Source organism: Grampus griseus (assembly GCF_964374135.1).
Source record: "Grampus griseus genome assembly, chromosome: 2".
NCBI classification, from domain to species: domain Eukaryota; kingdom Metazoa; phylum Chordata; class Mammalia; order Artiodactyla; family Delphinidae; genus Grampus; species Grampus griseus.
Genome location: NC_139018.1, coordinates 144,084,817 through 144,106,638, shown reverse-complemented (window position 1 = coordinate 144,106,638; position 21,822 = coordinate 144,084,817). Strand labels below are relative to the sequence as shown.

General features: G+C 36.8%; 1 protein-coding gene across 3 annotated transcripts in view; it reads left to right on the top strand.

The window, feature by feature from the left end:
• Nucleotides 1-21,822, top strand: part of ZFAND6 (zinc finger AN1-type containing 6) — a 75,198-nt gene that overhangs the window by 10,536 nt on the left and 42,840 nt on the right. Inside the window, exon 2 of one of the 3 annotated variants that reach the window (XM_082649741.1) lies at nt 1,198-1,273. The exons of the other annotated variants lie outside the window; for them this stretch is intronic. The gene's annotated coding sequence lies outside the window, so the exon portion shown is untranslated. The remainder of the gene's footprint in view (nt 1-1,197; nt 1,274-21,822) is intronic. 3 annotated transcript variants of the gene reach the window in all.

Sequence of the window (21,822 nt, the reverse complement as noted above, 5' to 3'; positions counted from 1 at the left end):
TCCTTGAACTTAAAATGTTATTAAGTTGCTAAAAGATATATGTGGTAGGGTTAAGTTGGTCCTTTTTAAAGAATTGAAATGCCAGCTGTTTAATTTTTTTTTTATCCCCCAGCATACCTCCCCTTTTTTAAAACTTCAGTATACTTTAAATCTAGCAATATTGTTGGCATTTTTAATATGCTTATAATTTTAGTTTTGTTTTTTAAAAGATCATGGATTCATTTTATATAGAACAAGGTAAAAACTTTCTCCTTCCTTCAAACTTCATTTCTTTCAAAGGTGGACGTAAAGTAATTGACACCCTTTTGAAACAGGAAATGGATGGATTTCTATTTTTCAGAGGTATAGGTAGACTACCAAAACTTAAAAAAAAGTATCTATGAATCTAGTGACATTTCTTACTTATGAAATAATTGTAGTATGTTTCAGTACCAGAAGTTTCCTTTAGAGGCTCATGTCTTTATATTGTTGCTCTTTGATCGCATAGAAATTAAGGTATAGAATAATTTGAATAATCAGTATACTTGTATTTGCTATGCTTCTTCTTCCAGATCATGTAAAAGTTTTTAAATTAATGCTTTTCTGCTCTATCTATTGCATAAGCAATACTATAGTAATAATAAAATCAAGAAAAGTCACCCAGATATCCACAAGATCATCATGAGGTGGTCTTATTTTTTTCCCCCTCTTCTATTCTGCACCATACCATATTCTTTTATTTTCCCCCTCATTGTAAATAAAGGCAGTTTTATGTTTTTTCGTTAAACTATATCATGTATTGTTAAAATTGTTTTCATTTCATTTGCTATATAATTCTCTTAGGTTAATGGGACCTTAATTTACCTAGTCTTTTACCTGTTTTACGTTTAGATTGTTCCTAATTTTTCACCATTTTAAACGGTATTGCGTTGAACAAACCTCTTTGTGTACATTTTAGAATACTTTCCTCTTTATTTCTTTTGGAAAAATCCCCTGGAGTGGGCTTACCTAGATCAAAGGATATAAACACTTCAGTAGCCAAATTGCCTTTCGAAAAGGTTATTCCAATTTATATTGCCACCAGAAGAATGTGCTTCAAAAATTTCTCTAATGGGTAGCCCCTGAAGTGTTCTCATTAAAGTGTGCCTCTGAAGCTCTCTGACTTGTTGATTAGTTTTTGCCTAAACTAATAGCCTATTTTAAATTCCATTTTCCAAGATGTAGATGGATCTAAATCCATTCTCTGGACATTAAGATCAGCTGAAGGAAATTGGGAGCATTTTTACCCACTTAAGTGAGTAATTATATCTTTGTTGGTTAATATTGTTATGTATTGCTTCATTTAAGTAGAGGGCTTAATGTTTTGCATTGGCATTGTTGTTCCCGCCAGCTTTCCTCAGTACATGTTTCTTTGGTAAGCACATACCAGAAGAAGTATTTTCTTTTAAGAAAGTACATCAGAAACATTTTTTTGAGAGGGGGCGGTAGTATTTGACTTAACTCTGAACAGGTATGAATAGCACATTTCTGATTTTTTAAGTACAATATAGAAACAATTAGTGTGTATAGATCAAGGTTTTAAGATGATATATTACACCTTTCCAGTATTTCACAGGCTTTCAATTGAAGGTAAAATGACTACACACACGTAGTGTGTTACTAGTCCTATGTTGTTTCCGTTTGTCTGTAAGAGCATTCTCCATTTGACAATAACTTCTGCATTATGTATGTACTCTTGCCAGCTAGTCTGTTAAATAGAATAGGCTATAATTGTTCAGGATAGGAACTTGTTAACTAATGCACCAGAATAAAATTAAAAAGTTGTTTTAAAGCAAAATTCTGTAAGACGTTTAAAAATTCTAATTTTAATTTATAAATGGGAGCCAGTATTAAGTCATGAGTTAAGCTCTAACTCACTGATGGAACCAGTAGTTGAGCATGTATGTATAATCTTGAATTAAATAGTCTAGCTCATTTTGCAATTTAAGTCATTTATTTTCTGTAAATTTTTGCTGATAAATTTAGTATCTCTAATTTTCAGAGCTAACGTTGGTATGTTGGTGACTTTGTTTGTTACAGGGGGAAGTGTTGTTTGTTTGTTTGTTTTTCTTTTAATGCCTATTTTGTTTTTCATGGCTTAAGAGTTTGATTTTTCCAGATACTTTGGTTTTCTTAACATTTGGAATGGAAGAGAAAAAACTTAAAACTCATCACTTTTAATTAATGAAATAATTGTTGCAAAATACATTTTCTCTGCATTTAAATTTGCTAGATGTGTCAGAATTTTATACAGATAATCTAAATACTGTATTCATGAGTAGAACAATTGTTTAAGTTTCACCTGAATATTTAAAATTTATGTTGGTGCTTAAATATTTATATCATATTTCTTTTGTTCTGAATTTGAAAAGATGCATTTAATTTTCTTCTTAAGAGATTCATCTTATTGCTGCCAGATAGAGATGAAGGTACTTGTAAATATAACAATTTTAGTGAAAGTCATTCAAATTTGGCTGTAGATTACATTTTGATGGGTACCCAACATAAAGGTTTACCTACTCCTCTAGTACTCTGGTAACATTAGAACCTTGAGAACAGATAATCTTTAATTGTTTCTCTACTGTACTGGTCTCTGGTTGCAGAACTAGGGAGTATCCTTTTTAGTACACTAGTTTCATTCGGAGTGTAGAAGCCAGTTCTCTAGAGGGAGAAGAATCTCTAAATGACCTAATATTGAGGCAAGATAACAATAGTGATAGCCCTATTTTATTCTTTTAGAATGGAGAAAAAAAGTGATCTAGAGGGGAGATATTAAATGCATTCACAGTCTCTATTGTTCATCTCCATTCAAGGGGAATACAGTGATTTTTCATTTTCTTAATGACATAAGGAAAAAGGTTAAGGGGCAGCAAGTTGGTAAAACTTGAAAGAGCCTAGAAACCGTGGCTTAGTAATTACAAGGTCTCTTTGTTCTGTGTAATAGGGGGACTTTACAGTTTTGCAATGTTTTTCCTGTATGGCTTCTTTATAAAAGTAGGTAAATGTTTTAGGAGGGTTTTTTTGTTTTTGTTTTTAAATAACTTAGGAATGCTTATTTATTAACTGATGTGTATATTAACCTGTTTGGCTGAATCTGATTTTCTGCATTTGTATGTCATTAGGAAAAAAAAAGAACTCAAAACATTATTGTGGCTAGTAATGTTATGGTAGAAGGGAACAGATCCATCTATCTCTCTATACCTTTTTTTTCCCCTCCCCAAATAAGCATCTTGGGTACTTCCCCTACTCCCATGTTTTTTTGTTTGTTTGTTTGTTTGGTCAGTACTTGATTTCTTAGCAAAATTTAGCACTACTGACTACTCTTTATTTCTTGAAACTCCTCCCATAAGTTTAATGATATGCCTGGGCTTCCTTCTGTTTGTGATCTCTGTCCTTGCAAATGTTTCCTCTTTACAACCATTAAGTATTGGAATTTTGTAGGATTCTGACCTTAACACTTTTCTCTATATACTTTTTGGGTAATCTCCAGTCCCATATCTTCAGTTAACATCCTGTATATATTAACAATTCTGAGATTGGCATCATGAATAGTTTTTTTGTTTGCACTTGAGACCTCTGTTCACCCAGCTCATGAATATTTCTTCCATACCTGTGTTAAACTCAACAAAGCTAAACTTACCTGCTTATTTTGTCCTCCCCAGCAGCATCCCTCAAGCCCTTTTTTCCCTCCTCTCACAATAAGTGGGTATTACTATCCATGCCAGAACCCAGGTGTCATTCTGATTCTTCCTTTTCTTCATCCCCAGTTAGCCACAACTTCCTATTGATTTTAAACCAATAGTACCTCTAGGATCCATCCTTCTTTTTCTTCACCATCTTAGCACACGTCATGCTGTGGTTTCTCAGATTACTAAAACAGCATCCTGACTGATCTTCACTTCCAGTTTTGGCTCTCTATAATACATTCTTCACTATGCATTCACATATGTCTCTCTGCTTAAAATTCTTTAGTGATTTCTTATTGCCCTTTGAACTTTCTTAACTACCAGCTAATTCTGTGCTAAGTATTCTCTGAGGTTGTCACCAAACAATCTTAAGAGGGGAAGTATTGTTACCTTCATTTAACAAGTGAGATGATTTAATGAGAACCTACTGTATAGCACAGGGAACTCAGTGCTCTGTGGTGACCTAAATGTGAAGGAACTCTAAAAAAGAAGGGGGTATACGTATACGTATAGCTGATTCACTTTGCTGTTATATAGAAACTAACACAACATTGTAAAGTAACTGTACTCCAATAAAAATTAATTAAAAACACAAGTGAGATGATTTAGAAATGCTTGCTGATTTGTCCAGGGTTGCCTTAGCTGGTGAGTGGCTAGCATACTTTGAACTGAAGTTTGCCACATCAGACTCCTTCCTCTTAACCACCCAGCCATGTGCCTTCCTAAGCTAAGCCTTACTTACTTCTCCATCTTTTTTCCCCACACCATTCCGAACTATTTGCAGTCCCTCCTTCTAAGACATACTCAAAACTTGTTGCCTGAGGGACTTCCCTGGCCATCCAGTGGTCAGGGCTCTGCGCTTCCACTGCAGGGGGATACAGGTTCGATCGCTGATCGGGAAACTACGATCCCACACGCTGCTCGGTGCGACCTAAAAAACAAAAACTTGTTGCCTGAGCCTAAAGTTGCTTTAAGGAAAACAAACATTTTCAAAGAAGAATTCCTGACAATTTTTTGGAACACTCCAAAAAGATATGACATTTTAGCATCCCTAGAATGTAAGAAGATAAAAGAATGAGACATAGGAAAAATAAAAGTAGTTTTCCATATGGGGTTAGTTTTGAATTTCAAAGCTGTTGAATTCCTCACATTTAATAAAAGCTTGAGACCTAGTTGTGTAAGAGGAAGATTAGGGAAAGTGTGAAAGCACTTTATCTGAGCTATTTGAAATGCTAATGACCTCCTTAAATAGCTGTTAGCCAGGACATTGTGTTCATTTTTTCATCCAGGTGTATAAAGAATCTACCTGTGAACACAAGTCATATGAGGTACTGAGTAACTTATAGGTAGGGAAGTAGGCTCCATATATTTGTTTATATATCAAGTATATCATCAAAAAAGTTAAATATTGCAGTGAATCTTGCCTAGAAAGAAAATTGAGATAAACTGAGAAATAGTTGACTTGGAATCATTTTCACTTCAGTTATTTTATTTCTTTCCTCTCTCTCTCTCCACCGTCTCCCTCCAACATATTTTAAGGCAAAAGGACCTCCCCTGGACCAAAAAACCCCAAGAACCTTTTAAATCTATAGCTTTTAAAGAAACTTGGTGTTAAAAGAAAAAGAGCAAGTAGATAGAGGTTTTGTAAATATAGGTAAATAATAGTCTCTTTGAAGGGTTTGATTTCTTAACTATAGTTGGGAATTAATGTAATTATAAATTTTTAATAAAAATCCATGGTTGCCCATTATAAAAACAGAAGTTTTTGTTTTTACCATTAAAGTATTTTAGAAGTGGAAAATGCCATACTACTCTCAAGTTTTAATTTGGTATATTTTACTATCCAGAGTAATCTTTTGCTTTTTTTTAAATAATAAAATCAACTAACAGCTCATTTAATAGATGTTAAATGTTATAATACATTCATATAATAATAATAAAACAGAAGAAATTTGAAAATAATGTATTACTTAGCTTTGATAAATAAGAATACACAGTTATTTCTCTTAAATGTTTAGATAGTTACTTAAAATATATAATGTACCCCTTCTGAATGAGAACCAAATCTTGATAGCTATAGAACTTTATAAAATACATTCACTTTTAATAGGAAAAATAAGTCTTGGCAGATTAAAGTGGAAACCTACACTGAAAAGGTCTCATTAATTGCCTAAAATAATTGTTACAGTAAGCCAGTTCTTAGCTGTATGCATAGAGGCTAGTTGGTTGTCAAACCCAGTTGACTAGTCAGGTGAGTTTACAAAGTGCTAAAAGACTGGTCCTTCTCTGAAGGATTCCTATCTTATAAGTCAGTATTGTATATTACTGAGTGCCAAATTGTGGTTTGTTAAAAATGATTGCTGTAGGAGACAGAGTCAAGATGGCATACTAGGAGGATGCAGAATTTGTGTCTCCTCACAACTAGGACACCTACCAGGCACTGGTGGGGGACCATGGGCACCTAAGGGGACAGGAGGAACCCCCAGTGACTGGCTTGCAGGATCTTGGTTCCCAGGCCAGAGGTCGGGCCCGAGCTCCTGTGGTGGGAGCTCCAAGTCCAAACAGCTGGACTAACAGAGAACCTCAGACCCCAGGGAATATCAATCGGAGTGAGGCCTCCCAGAGGTCCTCATCTCAGCACCAAGACCCAGTTCTATCCAACTGTCTGCAAACTCCAGTGTTGGACATCTCAGGCCAAACAACCAGTGAGACAGGAATACAGCACCACCTATTTAAAACAAAAACAAAAGGAACAAAAAAAATTGTCACATACAGTGGAACAAGGTAGAAACCTACAAGACCAAATAAATGAATAAATAGGCAACCTACCTGAAAAAGAATTCAGAGTAATGATAGTAAAGATGATCCAAAATCTCAGAAACAGAATGGAGAAAATACAAGAAACATTTAACAAGGATCTAGGAGAACTAAAGAGCAAACAAACAGTGATGAACAACACAGTTACTGAAATTAAAAATATTCTAGGGCTTCCCTGGTGGCGCAGTGGTTGAGAGTCCGCCTGCTGATGCAGGGGACACGGGTTCATGCCCTGGTTGGGGAAGATCCCACATGCCGCGGAGCGGCTAGGCCCGTGAGCCATGGCCGCTGAGCCTGCGCATTCCGGAGCCTGTGCTCTGCAATGAGAGAGGCCACAACAGTGCCAGGCCGGCGTACCGCAAAAAAAAAAAAAAAAAAAAAAAACCAACTCTAGAAGGAATCAATAACAATAACTGAGGCAAAAGACCAGATAAGTGAGCTGGAAGATAAAATGATGGAAATAACTGCCAGGGAGCAGAGTAAAGAAAAATGAGTGAAAATAATTGAGGACAGTCTGAGAGACCCCTGGGACTACATTAAATGCACCAACATTCAAATTATAGGGGTCCCAGAAGAAGAAGAGAAAAAGAGAGGGTCTGAGACAATATTTGAAGAGATTATAGTCGAAAACTTCCCTAATATGGGAAAGGAAATAGTCAAGTCCAGGAAGCACAGAGAGTACCATACAGGATAAACCCAAAGAGAAACACGCCGAGACACGTATTAAAGTATCAAAGATTAAATACAAAGAAAAAATGCTGAAAGCAGCAAGGGAAAAGGAACAAATAACATACAAGGGAATCCCCATAAGGTTAACAGCTGATTTTTCAGCAGAAACTCTGCAAGCCAGAAGGGAATGGCAGGACATATTTAAAGTGATGAAAGGGGAGAACCTACAACCAGGATTACTCTACCCAGCAAGGATCTCACTCCGATTTGACAGAGAAATCAAAGGCTTTACAGACAAGCAAAAACTAAGAGAATTCAGCAACACCAAACCAGCTTTACAGCAAATCCTAAAGGAACTTCTTTAAGTGGAAACACAAGAGAAGAAAAAGACCCACAAAAACAAACCCAAATCAGTTAACAAAATGGTAATAGGAGCATACGTATCAATAATCACCTTGAATGTAAATGTATTAAATGCTCCAACCAAAAGACACAGACTGGCTGAATGGATACAAAAACAAGACCCTTATATGCTGTCTACAAGAAACCCACTTCAGACCTAGGGACACATACAGACTGAAAGTGAGGGGATAGAAATTTCCATGCAAATGGAAATCACAAGAAAGCTGGAGTAGCAATACTCATATCCCATATAATAGACTTTAAAATAAAGACTATTAAAACATATAAGGTAGGACAGTACATAATGATTAAGGGATCAATCCAAGAAGAAAACATAACAATTATAAATATTTCTGCCCCCAACACAGGAGCACCTCAATACATAAGGCAAATGCTAACAGCCATAAAAGGAGAAATTGACAGTAACACAATAATAGTAGGGGACTTTAACACCCCACTTAAACCAATAAACAGATCATCCAGACAGAATATAAATAAGGAAACACAAGCTTTAAATGACACAATACACCAGATAGAGTTAATTGATGTTTTTAGGACATTCCACCCAAAAGCAGAAGAATACACTTTCTTCTCAAGTGTTCATGGAACATTGTCCAGGATAGAGACCCATATCTTGGGTCACAAATCAAGCCTTGGTAAATTTAAGAAAACTGAAATCGTATCAAGTATCTTTTCCGACCACAATGCTATGAGACTAGATAATCAGTTACAAGAAAAGAACTATAAAAAATACAGACACATGGAGGCCAAACAATATACTACTAAATAACCAAGAGCTCACTGAAGAAATCAAAGAGGAAATCAAAAAATACCTAGAAACAAATACAATGGAAACACGACAACCCAAAACCTATGGGATGCAGCAAAAGCAATTCTAAGAGGGACGTTCATAGCTATACAATTCTACCTCAAGAAACAAGAAACATCTCAAACAACCTAACTTTACACCTAAAGCAATTAGAGAAAGAAGAACAGAAAAATAACCCCAAACTTAGTGGAAGGAAAGAAATTATAAAGATCAGATCAGAAATGAATGAAAAAGAAATGACGGAAACAGTAGCAAAGAACGATAAAACTAAAAGCTGATTCTTTGAGAAGATAAACAAAATTGGTAAATCATTAGCCAGACTCATCAAGAAAAAAAGAAGACTCAAATCAACAGAATTAGAAATGAGAAAGAACTAACAACCGACACTGCAGAAATACAAAGGATCATGAGAGATTACTACCAGCAACTCTGTGCCAATAAAATGGACAACCTGGAAGAAATGGACAAATTCTTAGAAAAGCACAACCTTCTGAGATGGAACCAGGAAGAAATAGAACTATAAACAGAGCAATAACAAGCACTGAAATTGAAACTGTGATTAAAAATCTTCCAACACACAAAAGCCCAGGACCAGATGGCTTCACAGGCGAATTCTATCAAACATTTAGAGAAGAGCTAATACCTATTCTTCTCAAACTCTTGCAAAATATAGTGGAGGGAGGAACACTCCCAAACTAATTCTACGAGGTCACCATCACCCTGATGCGAAAACCAGACAAAGATGTCACAAAACAAGAAAACTACAGGCCAGTATCTCTGATGAACATAGGTGAAAAAATCCTCAACAAAATACTAGCAAACAGAATCCAACAGCACATTAAAAGGATCACACACCATGATCAGGTGGGGTTTATCCCAGGAATGCAAGGATTCTTCAATATATGCAAATCAGTCAATGTGATAAACCAGATTAACAAATTGAAGGATAAAAACCATATAATAATCTCAATAGATGCAGAAAAAGCTTTTGACAAAATTCAACACCCATTTATGATAAAAATCTCCAGAAGTAGGCATACTGGGAACCTACCTGAACATAATAAAGGCCATATATGACAAGCCCACAGACAACATCATTCTCAGTGGTGAAAAACTGAAACCATTTCCTCTAAGATCAGGAACAAGACAAGGTTGCCCACTCTCACCACTGTTATTCAACATAGTTTTGGAAGTTTTAGCCACAGCAATCAGAGAAGAAAAAAATAAAAGGAATCCAAATTGGAAAAGAAGTAAAACTGTCACTGTTTGCAGATTGACACAATACTATACATAGAGTATCCTAAAGATGCTACCAGAAAACTACTAGAGCTAATCAATGAATTTGGTAGAGTAGCAGGATACAAAATTAATGCACAGAAATTTCTTGCATTCCTATACACTAATGATGAAAAATCTGAAAGGGAAATTAAGGAAACACTCCCATTTACCATTGCAACAAAAAGAATAAAATACCTAGGAATAAACCTACCTAAGGAGAAAAAAGACTTGTATGCAGAAAAGTGTAAGACACTGATGAAAGAAATTAAAGATGATACAGACAGATGGAGAGATATACTATGTTCTTGGATTGGAAGAATCAGCATTGTGAAGATGACTATACTACCCAGATTCAATGCAATCCCTATCAAACTACCAATGGCATTTTTCACAGAACTAGAACAAAAAATTGCACAACTTGTATGGAAACACAAAAGACCCTGAATAGCCGACACAGTCTTGAGAAAGAAAAACTGAGTTGGAGGAATCAGGCTCCCGGACTTCAGACTATACTACAAAGCTACAGTAATTAAGACAGTATGGTATAGGCACAAAAGCAGAAATACAGATCAGTGGAACAGGATAGAAAGCCCAGAGATAAAGCCACACACAAATGGTCACCTTATCTTTGATAAAGGAGGCAAGAGTATACAATGGAGAAAAGATAGCCTCTTCAATAAGTGGTGCTGGGAAAATTGGACAGCTACGTGTAAAAGAATGAAGCTAGAACACTTCCTAACACCATACATAAAAATAAACTTAAAATGGATTAAAGGCCTAAATGTAAGACCAGACACTATAAAATTCTTAGAGGAAAGCATAGGCAGAGCATGCTGACATAAATCACAGCAAGATCCTTTTTGACCCACCTCCTAGAGAAATGGAAATGAAAACAAAAATAAACAAATGAGACCTAATGAAACTTAAAAGCTTTTGAACAGCCAAGGAAACCATAAAAAAGATGAAAAGACAACCTTCAGAATGGGAGATAATATTTGCATACAAAGCTACTGACAAAAGATTATCCAAAATATACAAGCAGCTCATGCAGCTCAATATCAAAAAGACAGACAGCTCATTCCAAAAATGGGCTGAAGACCTAAACAGATATTTCTCCACAGAAGATATACAGATTGCCAACAAACACATGAAAGGATACTCAACATCACTAATCATTAGAGAAATGCAAATTAAAACTGCAATGAGGTATCACCTCACACCAGTCAGAATGCCCATCATCAGAAACTCTACAAACAATAAATGCTGGAGAGGGTGTGGAGAAAAGGGAACCCTCTTGCACTGTTGTAAAGTGGTACAGCCACTATGGAGAACAGTATGGAGGTTCCTTAGAAAACTAAAAATAGAACAACCGTATGACCCAGCAATTCCGCTACTGGGCATATACCCTGAGAAAATCATAATTCAAAAAGAGTCATGTACCACAGTGTTCAGGCAACACTATTTACAATAGCCAGGACAAGGAAGCAACCTAAGTGTCCATCAACAGTTGAATGGATAAGGGAGATGTGGCACATATATACAATGGAATATTACTCAGCCACAAAAAGAAGTGAAATTGAGTTATTGTAGCGAGGTGGATGGACCTAGAGTCTGTCATACAGAATGAGGTAAGTCAGAAAGAGAAAAACGAATACCATATGCGAGCACAAATATGTGGAATATAAAAAAAGAAAAATGGCTTTGATGAACCTAGGGGCAGGACAGGAATAAAGACACAGACATAGAGAATGGACTTGAGGACACAGGGAGGAGGAAGGGTAAGCTGGGACGAAGTGAGAGAGTAGCACTGACCTGTATACACTACCAAATGTAAAATAGATACCTAGTGGGAAGCAACTGCATGGCACAGGAAGATCAGCTCGGTGCTTTGCGACCACCTAGAGGGGTGGGATAGGGAGGGTGGGAGGGAGACGCAAGAGTGAGGGATATGGAGATATGCATATAGCTGATTCACTTTGTTATGCTGCAGAAACTAACAACACCGTAAAGCAATTATACTCCAATAAATATGTTTAAAAAAAATGATTGTTGAAGGTTGTATATGTTTGAGTCTGCCCAGGTGATGCAGTGCTGCTACCAACTTTTTAAAAATTTAATATAATTTTATTTTGGATATAGAGCAAAAGCTTTAATTCTGTTCACCTGGAAAGGGACCACCCCAAAATGGTAAAGCAGGAAGAGTAGTAGAGGGACATGCTCCCTTCCACATTTTCCTGGTTCAGCAGGTTCTATGTAATTTTCCACTTGCCCAGGAAGCTCCAACTTCATGGGATTCTTCAGGTGATGAAGAGGCATGGCAAATACACTCTGTATGTGAGAATGACGCGACTGTGAGCAGTGGTGAACTATCGAAAGCTTCTATGCAGAGAAGTGGTGACAACAATGTTAAAGAGGATTAATTTAATAATTACAACACATATACTGAACATTGTATCAGACAGTTTACCTTTTTTTTAGTTTTAATATTTAAGAGCAGTTTTAGGTTCACAGCAAAATTAAGAGGAAGGTACAGAGATTTCCTGTGTATCACCTGTGTCCCCACACATGCATAGCCTACCCCATTATCAACATTCCTCACTGGAATGGTACATTTGTTAAAAATGATGAACCTGCATTGACACATCATTATCACCCAAAGCTCATAGTTTACTTTAGAGTTCACTTGTTATATATTCTGTAGATTTGGGCAAACATACAAGGAGATGTATGCATCATTATAGTATCATAAGAGTTTTTTCACTGCCCTAAAAATCCTTTATATTCCTCTTGTTTAACCCTTCCCTCTCCTCCTCTGCCCCTGACAACACTGATCTTTTTACTGTCTCCAAAGTTTTACCTTTTTCAGGATGTCATATAGTTGGAAGCACACCATATGTAGCATTTTCAGTTTGGCTTTTTCTCTTAGTAATACGCATTAAGCTTCCTTCATGTCTTTTCATTGCTTGCTATCTTATTTCTTTTTGGCACTGAATAATATTCCATTGTGTGGTTGTACCACAGTGTATTAATCCATTTCCCTACTGAAAGACATCTCAGTTGCTTCAGATACTTAACTCTTCACAGAATATTCCTTTGTCACCTGCCCTAACTGAAGCTTTCCCAAAGACCGCCACTTTCCTGTGGTCTTCTCAAGCGGTGGCTGTTGATTCTTGTTAAAAGGGGAGTGAGGTCTGTGTTTTCTAACTCCCTTTGTCAAACCATTGCTCTTCCAAGCAGAAATCCTGTGATCCTTCTAATATGACTGTTTCTCCTGTCCATTGTCTCATCTATATCATCTTCATGTTTATTGAGGATTTTGGCACCTGATTTAAGTTCTTTTTTCTCCTGTTTAGCCATCCAAGTGACTTTCCACTTCTATGAATTCAGGGATTTTGGTTTTTTTAATGTATTCTTTTTTTTTTTAATGTATTCTTTTATCCTCAGTGCCTAGAACAGTGGTTGGCACATAAATGTGCTCACTTAATATTTACTGAATCAATAAACTTTTAATAAATTTTTATAAACTTCCTGACTTCTGTCTCCACAGAGCTTTAGCAATCTATTCCAAAGACCAAGCCTGAGACCTTATCGCTGCTTGAAACAATTCCACCCCAGAAATATTTTTCTGAGTATAGAAGTATAATACATGATAATTACTAAAAATTCAGTAAATAGACAAAAAAAATCGTTCATAATCTAGCTATCTAGAGATGAAAATGGATATTTTGCCTATATCTTTTTTTCCTCTACACATATGTTTTAAAGTTTTTGGAATGAGGAGTCATAATGCAAATACTGTTGAAAACACCCAGATGTTTTATGTGTGTGTAATTTTAGGGTTTATTGTGAAATCTTACCATGTAATTATTCTTTATTCACTCAAAGCATATTAATGCCTGCTCTGTGCTAGGCAGTGTGCCAGTTGCTAAAGATACAACATTAAAGGAAACAGCCCCTGCACTAAAGATGCTTTACATAAATCTCTTAAGTGATGACATCATTGTCAATGGCTCCATAGTGTTCTGTTGTATGAAGTACCATAGTTTGTTTAACCAACCCGCTATCCTTTTTGCTTAGGGAGTAATTTTTTTACTCTGAGAAACAGTGCTGCCATCAGTATGTCCTTAGGATAAATTCATAGAAGTGGAATCTTGGGTCAAAGTGTACATGCATTTTTAAGTTGTTCTGGGGAAAAGTTGTACTACTTTATATTCTCACCAAGAAAGTATGTATTGGGTTGGCCAAAGAGTGCTTTCGGTTTTTTAAGTAAAAATAAAAGACACATTTTTCATTTTCACCAAGAACCTCATTGAACAACATATTTACCCTTTTGTTCCACTGCCTTCTGCCGTTTTTCAGGCAACTTCATAATTCCATCTTCCCAAAACTTTTTATCTTTTTGAGCAAACAACTGTTCCAGGTGCCCTTTACAGTATTCCAAGAAATCGAAATTTTTCCATTAAGAGAATTTTGTAAAGACCTAAATAAATGGAAATCTGAAGGTGCAATATCTGGTGAATACGGCAGATGAATCAGAACTTACCAGCCAAGCTGTAACAGTTTTTGCCTGGTCATCAGAGAAACATGCAGTCTTGGGTTATCTTGATGGAAGATTATGCGTTTTTTGTTGACTAATTCTGGACACTTTTTGTCGAGTGCTGCTTTCAGTTGGTCTAATTGGGAGCAGTACTTGTTGGAATTAATCGTTTGGTTTTCCAGAAGGAGCTCATTATAGAGGACTCCTTTCCAATCCCACCGTATACACAACATCACCTTCTTTGGATGAAGACCAGCCTTTGGTGTGGTTGGTGGTGGTTCATTTCACTTGTCCCACGATCTCTTCCATTCCACCTTATTGTACAGTATCCACTTTTCTTCGCCTGTCACAATTTAAAAACAGAACTTTTTCATTACATTTAAGTAGAGAATTGCATGCAGAAATATGGTCAAGAAGGTTTTTTTTGTGGAACTCAAACATCAGAGCAATCAACATAACCAAGCTGGTGCAAATGATTTTCAACGCTTGATTTGGATATTTTGAGTATGTTGGCTATGGTCCTGCGTGGTATAACGTTTATTGTTCTCAATTATGTCTTGATTTGATCACTATCAACTTCAACTGGTCTCCCCGACCGTGGAGCATTGTCCAGCAAGAAGTCTCCAGCACAAAACTTCACAAACCACTTTTGACACATTAGATCAGTTAAAGCACCTTCTCCACACACTGCACAAATCTTTTTTGGCAATTCAGTTGCATTTTTACCTTTCTTGATATAATAAAGCGTATGCCAAAAATGTTTACACAAAAATTCACCAATTTTGGTAAGTTTTTCTAATGCATGCTGATATGACAGCTGTCACATACAATCTAACAAAATTGTTTCGAATAAGTTAAAGGCAACTAAGTGCTACTAGAGCCATCTTACAGAAAACCCGAATGAACATTTTGGCCAACCCAATAAAAGCTAGTTTAACTACATAATAAACCAGTAGGTATGTTCATTTTTGAGTGATTGCCAATTTGGTGAGTAAAATTTTTTTCTTTATTGAGGTGTAATTTCCATACCATAAAATTCACCCATTTAATAAGTGTTCAGTAATTTTTAATAAATTTACAGAGTTGTGTAATTACTACCACGCTGCAGTTTTAGAACATTTCCATCACTCCAGAAAGATCCCTTGAGTCTGTTTTTAAACAGGACTCATTTCCATCCCCAGTCCTGGGTATCCAACCAATAGTCTGCTTCTCTATCTCTGTAGATTTGCTCTTTCTCAGCATTTCATATAAATGGGAATCATAAAATACATGGTCTTTTGAGTTTGGCTTCTTTCACCTAGGATGTTTTTGAGGTATATCCGTCTATCATTAGCTTCATCCTTTTCTTTTTTTTTCCCTTCCATATCTATAATTAGCTTGGTCCATTTTTTTCTTTTCTTTTTTCTTCTTTTTTTCCCCCTTTTTTTCCTTTTTTCTTAAGTGGAATTAAACAGCATTTATCCTTTTGTGTCTGGCTCATTTCACTTAGCATGATGTCTTCAGGGTTCATTCATCTTGTAGCATATATGAGAATTTCACTCCTTTGCAAGGCTAAATAATATTCCATTGTATGTATATATGTCACATTTTGTTTATCCATTCATCCATCCATGGACATGGCGTTGTTTCTACCTTTTGGCTATTGTGAGTAATGGTGGTATAAACATTAGTATATAAATATCTGTTCTAGTTCTTGCTTTCAAATCTTTTGGGTATATGCCCAGAAGTGGAATTGCTGGATCATAGCAGTCCTATATTTAGCTTTTTGAGGAACTGCCAAGCTCTTTTCCATAGAGGCTGCACCATTTTACATTCCCACCACCAACGCACGAAGCTTCCAATTACTCCACATCCTTGCCAAAACGTACTGACTTTTTGAGAATAGCCATCTTAATGATATGAAGTGGTATCTCATTCTGGTTTTGATTTGCATTTCTTAATGATTAGTGATATTGAGCCTCTTTTCATGTGCTTATGGTCCATGCTTGGGTGTACCTTCTTCGGGAATATGTCTATTCAAGTCCTTTGCCCATTTTTGGATTAGGTTGTTTGTTGAGTTGTAGGAGTTCTTTATATATTCTAGATATTAATTGCCTATCAGGTAAATCATTTGCAAATATTTTCTCCCATGCTGTGGGTTGTCTTTTTACTCTGTTGATAGTGCCCTTTGATGGACAAAATTTTACAGTTTTGATAATGTCCAAATTATGTTTTTCCTTTTTTTGCTTGTGCTTTCGGTATCATATCCAAGAAATCATTGCCAAATTCAGTGTTTATATCTTTTGCCATATGTTTTCTCCTAGGAGTTTTGTAGTTTTAGCTCTTATGTTTAGGTTTTTGATCCATTTTCAGTTAATTTTTGCATGTGGTATAAGGTAAAGGGTTCAGCTTCATTCTTTTGCGTGGATATCCTATTTTCCTGGCACTGTTTGTTGAAAAGGCTGTCCTTTCTCCATTGAATTGTCTTGGCTTAATCATTTTTTATTGCCAAATAGTATTCATTGTGTAGATATATACCATATTGTATTTATCCATTTACCAACTGATGGACATTTGGATTGTTTCCAGTTTTTGGCTAGTCTGAATAATGCTGCTATGAACATTTATGTGTAAGTTTTTGTGTGGCATACATTTTTGTTTCTCTTAGGTAGAAACCTAAAACTGGAATTAGTGGGTCATGTGATAACTGCATGTTTATAGGAAATGGCTAAACTGTTTTCTTAAGTTTCTGTGTCTTTCACATTCCTACCAAGTAATGCATGAGTGTTTCACTTTACCCTCACCAACATTTAGTATATATAGTAAGTCTTTTTGAATTTAACCATTCTAGTAGATGTGGAATGGCATCTCATTGTGGGGTTAATTTGCATTTCTTAAATGACGAATAACTAATGTTGAATGCTAATCTCCTATTTTTCTGGCTGTAGCCTGTCATTCCAATTCTCGCTCCCTTTTTCCCACCACACTTAGTCTTAAGCTTGATTAAGACATCCACTTTCAACACCTGTTGTTTCGTCTTTTCCTTAGCTTCAGTTCCTTCTTCAATTACTTTTCTTCCCAGTATTCTTAGCTTCTAGTCTTGGAGCAATTCTACTGTTTATATACTCTGCTTTTTTTTTTTTTTTTTTGCGGTACAAGGGCCTCTCAGTGGTTGTGGCCTCTCCCGTTGCGGAGCACAGGCTCTGGAAGCACAGGCTCCGCGGCCATGGCTCACGGGCCCAGCCGCTCCGCGGCATGTGGAATCTTCCCGGACCGGGGCACGAACCCGTGTCCCCTGCATCGGCAGGTGGACTCTCAACCACTGCACCACCAGGGAAGCCCTATATACTCTGCTTTTAAACCTAAGCTGCTGAATGCTACCAGAGAAAGTCACAGAATTTTATGTTTTGATACCATTGTGAATTTTTCTGTAACTTTTTAAAATTTTTTATTTTATTTTATTTTTGGCTGCGTTGCGTCTTCGTTGCTGCGTGCAGGCTTTTCTCCACTTGCACTGAGCGGGAGCTACCCCTTGCTGCGGTTTATGGGCTTCTCGTTGTGGTGGCCTCTCATTGCAGAGCACAGGCTCTAGGCACGCAGGCCTCAGCAGCCGCGGCACATGGGCTCAGTTGTTGTGGCACGCGGGCTCCGGAGTGCAGACTCAGTAGTTGTGGCTCGTGGGCTCCAGAGTGCAGGTTCAGTAGTTGTGGCACACCGGCCCAGTTGCTCCGTGGCATGTGGGATCCTCCCAGACCAGGGTGCGAACCCGTGTCCCCTGCATTGGCAGGCAGATTCCTAACCACTGCGCCACCAGGGAAGCTCTTTCTATAACTTTTTATTTTGATTTAGTTTCATATAGAAGTTGCATAAACATTACAAAGAGCTCCCATTCCCTTTTCCTAGGTTATCAATTGTTACGCTTTGTCCCATCTGCTTTATCATATTCTGTCTTCTGTGTGTGTGTGTGTGTGTATGTGTGTGTGTGTGTGTGTGTGTGTGTGTGTGTACAAATATAGGCATATTTTTTCTGAATCATTTGAGAGTTAAGCTGGAGACTTGGGTTATATAGCTATTAAGTGGTAAAGCAGGGATTTAAATTCAGATCTTTCTTTGGTCTCCCTTGTATCTGGCACGTACTTGGTGCTCTGGGAATGCTTCTTGAATTGACCAGTCACTACAACTCACCTGTTAGAATCTATATCATGTCTCTTCTTGGGGTTTTAGCATGTATAGGTGCGTGGGCTTTGAAGTCAGACTCCCTGGATTCAAATCCTTGCTTTACCACTTACTAGCTGTTTGACCTGAGCAAGTTCCATAATCTCACGAGGCCTCAGTTCCCTCATTTCTAAAATGGAGGTGATAATATTCCTACTTAAAATTGTGAATATTAGAGGAGACAATGCAGGTAAAGAATTTATCATGGACCCTCTCATTTCTATTCTTATCTTGTCCTGCTACTCTGATTGAGCTACTAGCTTCTCTTAGTTTGTCCTGCCCCATGATTTTTTAACTGACAGAGTTGATGAGACATCTAAGTGAATTTCTAGGCAGTTAGCAAAAAGAGAACTCTGGAGAAAGTTCTAGGCTAGAGTCATACTTGGAAGACATTTACTCAGACCTGCTAGTTAGAGCTTTGAAACTTGAACTTTGTAGATAAAAAGACAAATAGCAGGTGATGAGATATTGAGATACAAGTCCCAGGAGCCATACATCTTTGGACATTCCAGTTTTCAAGTATTTTTTATTGGCTTCTAAACTTTTGAAATATTTCAGAAATATCAACTTTTTGGCATCCATAAAATACAGTCACATACTTGGAAGCAGTACAGAAATTTGAGGTACCCTGATGTTTCTGCCCCTTTTCTACACCCTCTCCAAAGGTACATGTTTTTTTCAATAAAATATTCTATCCTGTTAGATCACACATCCTAGGTTTTGATTCAGAAGATAATGATCATCATAGGTGTGACCCATTTGACAAGTAGGAGGAAAAGAAATCATCAAAGGAATTAATTCCAGAGTAAGATTTCATTAAATGTTATATTGTCTTTTTTTTTTTAACTGAGCAGTCATTCTTTATTTTTTTTAACATCTTTATTGGAGTATAATTGCTTTACAATGTTTTGTTAGTTTCTGCTGTATAACGAAGTGAATCAGCTGTACATATACATATATCCCCATATCCCCTCCCTCTTGCATCTCCCTCCCACCCTCCCAATCCCACCCCTCTAGGTGGTCACAAAGCACCAAGCTGATCTCCCTGTGCTATGCAGCTGCTTTGCACTAGCTATCTGTTTCACATTTGGTAGTGTATATATGTCCATGCCACTCTCACTTCGTCCCAGCCTACCCTCCTCCCTCCATGTCCTCAAGTCGATTTTCTACATCTACGTCTTTATTTCTGTCCTGTCCCTAGGTTCTTCAGAACCTTTTGTGTGTTTCTTTTTTAGATTCCATATATATGTTAGCATACGGTATTTGTTTTTCTCTTTCTGACTTACTTCAGACTTTAGGTCCATCCACCTCACTACAGATAACTCAGTTTCATTTCTTTTTATGGCTGAGTAATATTCCATTGTACACATATGCCACATCTTCTTTATCCATTCATTTGTCGATGGACACTTAGGTTGCTTCCATGTCCTGGCTATTGTAAACAGAGCTGCAATGAACATTGTGGTACATGACTCTTTTTGAATTTATATTGTCTTTTTAGTCAGTAAGATGTCAGTAACTATTCGTTAGTTGCTTTATTTATCAGAGGAAATGGGGCAAGGGGGACATGCACATGAAATCAGAGAAAGTGTAAATGATAATCAGAGAAAATGTAAATGATCACAAGAATCCCTGATGAATTTAGATGTTTAATTGCCAGCTTGTATATGATTAAACTCCAACCGTATTTTATTCTTCTAATTTGATAGTTTTCTCAGAATAATTATCCCTTTGAAGGAAATGGGTTACCAGGACCTCTTGTCAGATTCCTTTTACAGAATGAGTTCCATGTAGATAAAATTTTTATAGTGCTGTCTTCCCATGAAAATCAGGAGTAAAATATTTTAGAAAAATAGCACAGAGCCTTGCCAATTTGTCATCAATATCCTTGGTTTGGTTGTCTGTAATAAACAGATTCCGGACTTCCTTGGCGGTCCAGGGGTTAAGACACTTCCACTGCAGGGGGCATGGGTGTGATCCCTAGTCGGGGAGCTAAGATCCCACGTGCTGCACATCGTGGCCAAAAAAATAGAAGAAAAAAAAAAAACAGATCCCATTTTTCAATACACGCATACCTTTAATACCTCACTCTGACCGTGAGTGTTAACAGGTGATAAAATTCTAGAATTTAAAATTTTACTGTTTGATAATGAGAAAGCTTATTTCTCAAGTTAAGACCAAATCAGTTGCAGTGATTATTCATTTGACATTTTGGGGTAGAAACTTTTATATTTTCAGTACCTTAACTCTTAAAATGAGAATGCTACATAAATTGAGGATGTTTATTAGTAAAGAGAGAACAATATGCTGGTTTGCTGGTTGTGGCCACTTGATTTCACATTTATGGTATATCTTAAGACAAAACAAAAATGTATGAATAACTATAGAAACACAAATATATTTCATACTAACTAGAAATCTTGCGTGTCAGATGAGTCTAAGTGACTGTCAGTTTTTTTAGCAGAGGAAAATGAAACTGAGTGTTTATTAATAGGAAAAGGTAGAATTATTTTGTACTGCAGGTGAAATATTTTTTTATTACCTATTTGTTAGACCTAGCTTCTTAAATAATTAGGAGAGATAAAAAGGTTTTAAGTAATATTCACAGTACATAGGTAGCAAGATAATTATACCCCAGAGTGTCTATAAGGTGTTAGCCACAGCTGAGCTTTTTTTTTTTTTCTTTTTCTTTTTCTTTACGCGGGCCTCTCACTGTTGTGGCCTCTCCCGTTGCGGAGCACAGGCTCCGCGGCCGTGGCTCACGGGCCCAGCCGCTCCGTGGCATGTGGGATCTTCGTGGACCGGGGCACGAACCCGTGTCCCCTGCATCGGCAGGCGTACTCTCAACCACTGTGCCACCAGGGAAGCGCCAGCTGAGCATTTTTAAATGATCATAATCCCAGGAGGTCTAATTATTTCATAGTTTACATTTGCTTAATCAGAATATATATTGAATGGTCACTCCATCTTTTTGATGGAAACTTTTATTTCATAGTTGGTTTTAGAAGTTTAGAAAAAGCAAGAAAAGAAACCACGTTAACCACATTAACCACACAAGTTATTCTCTGCAAAATTCACCTTGGAATAATACAGGCATAATGGATATATTGTAACTTCGTTCTATGAAATCAAACTTTTGTACACCTGCCTCATGTGTTACCTTTTTTATTTAAAAAAAAACAGGGAAAAATTCATACAGTTCTCAGTTCTTTATGAGAAATAGCCATCTTGGTGAAGAAGGGCTTGTTTTGTCTTTTCTGTTAGTATAGGAGGATAGCACTGACGGTGTTCCCATGTGGTTAGGTCCTCACCCTCTGGAAATGATTGAGGCAGAGAGCGTGATGCCAGGGTTTTTTTTTCCTATTAAATACTTATTCATTTTCTCATTGGGG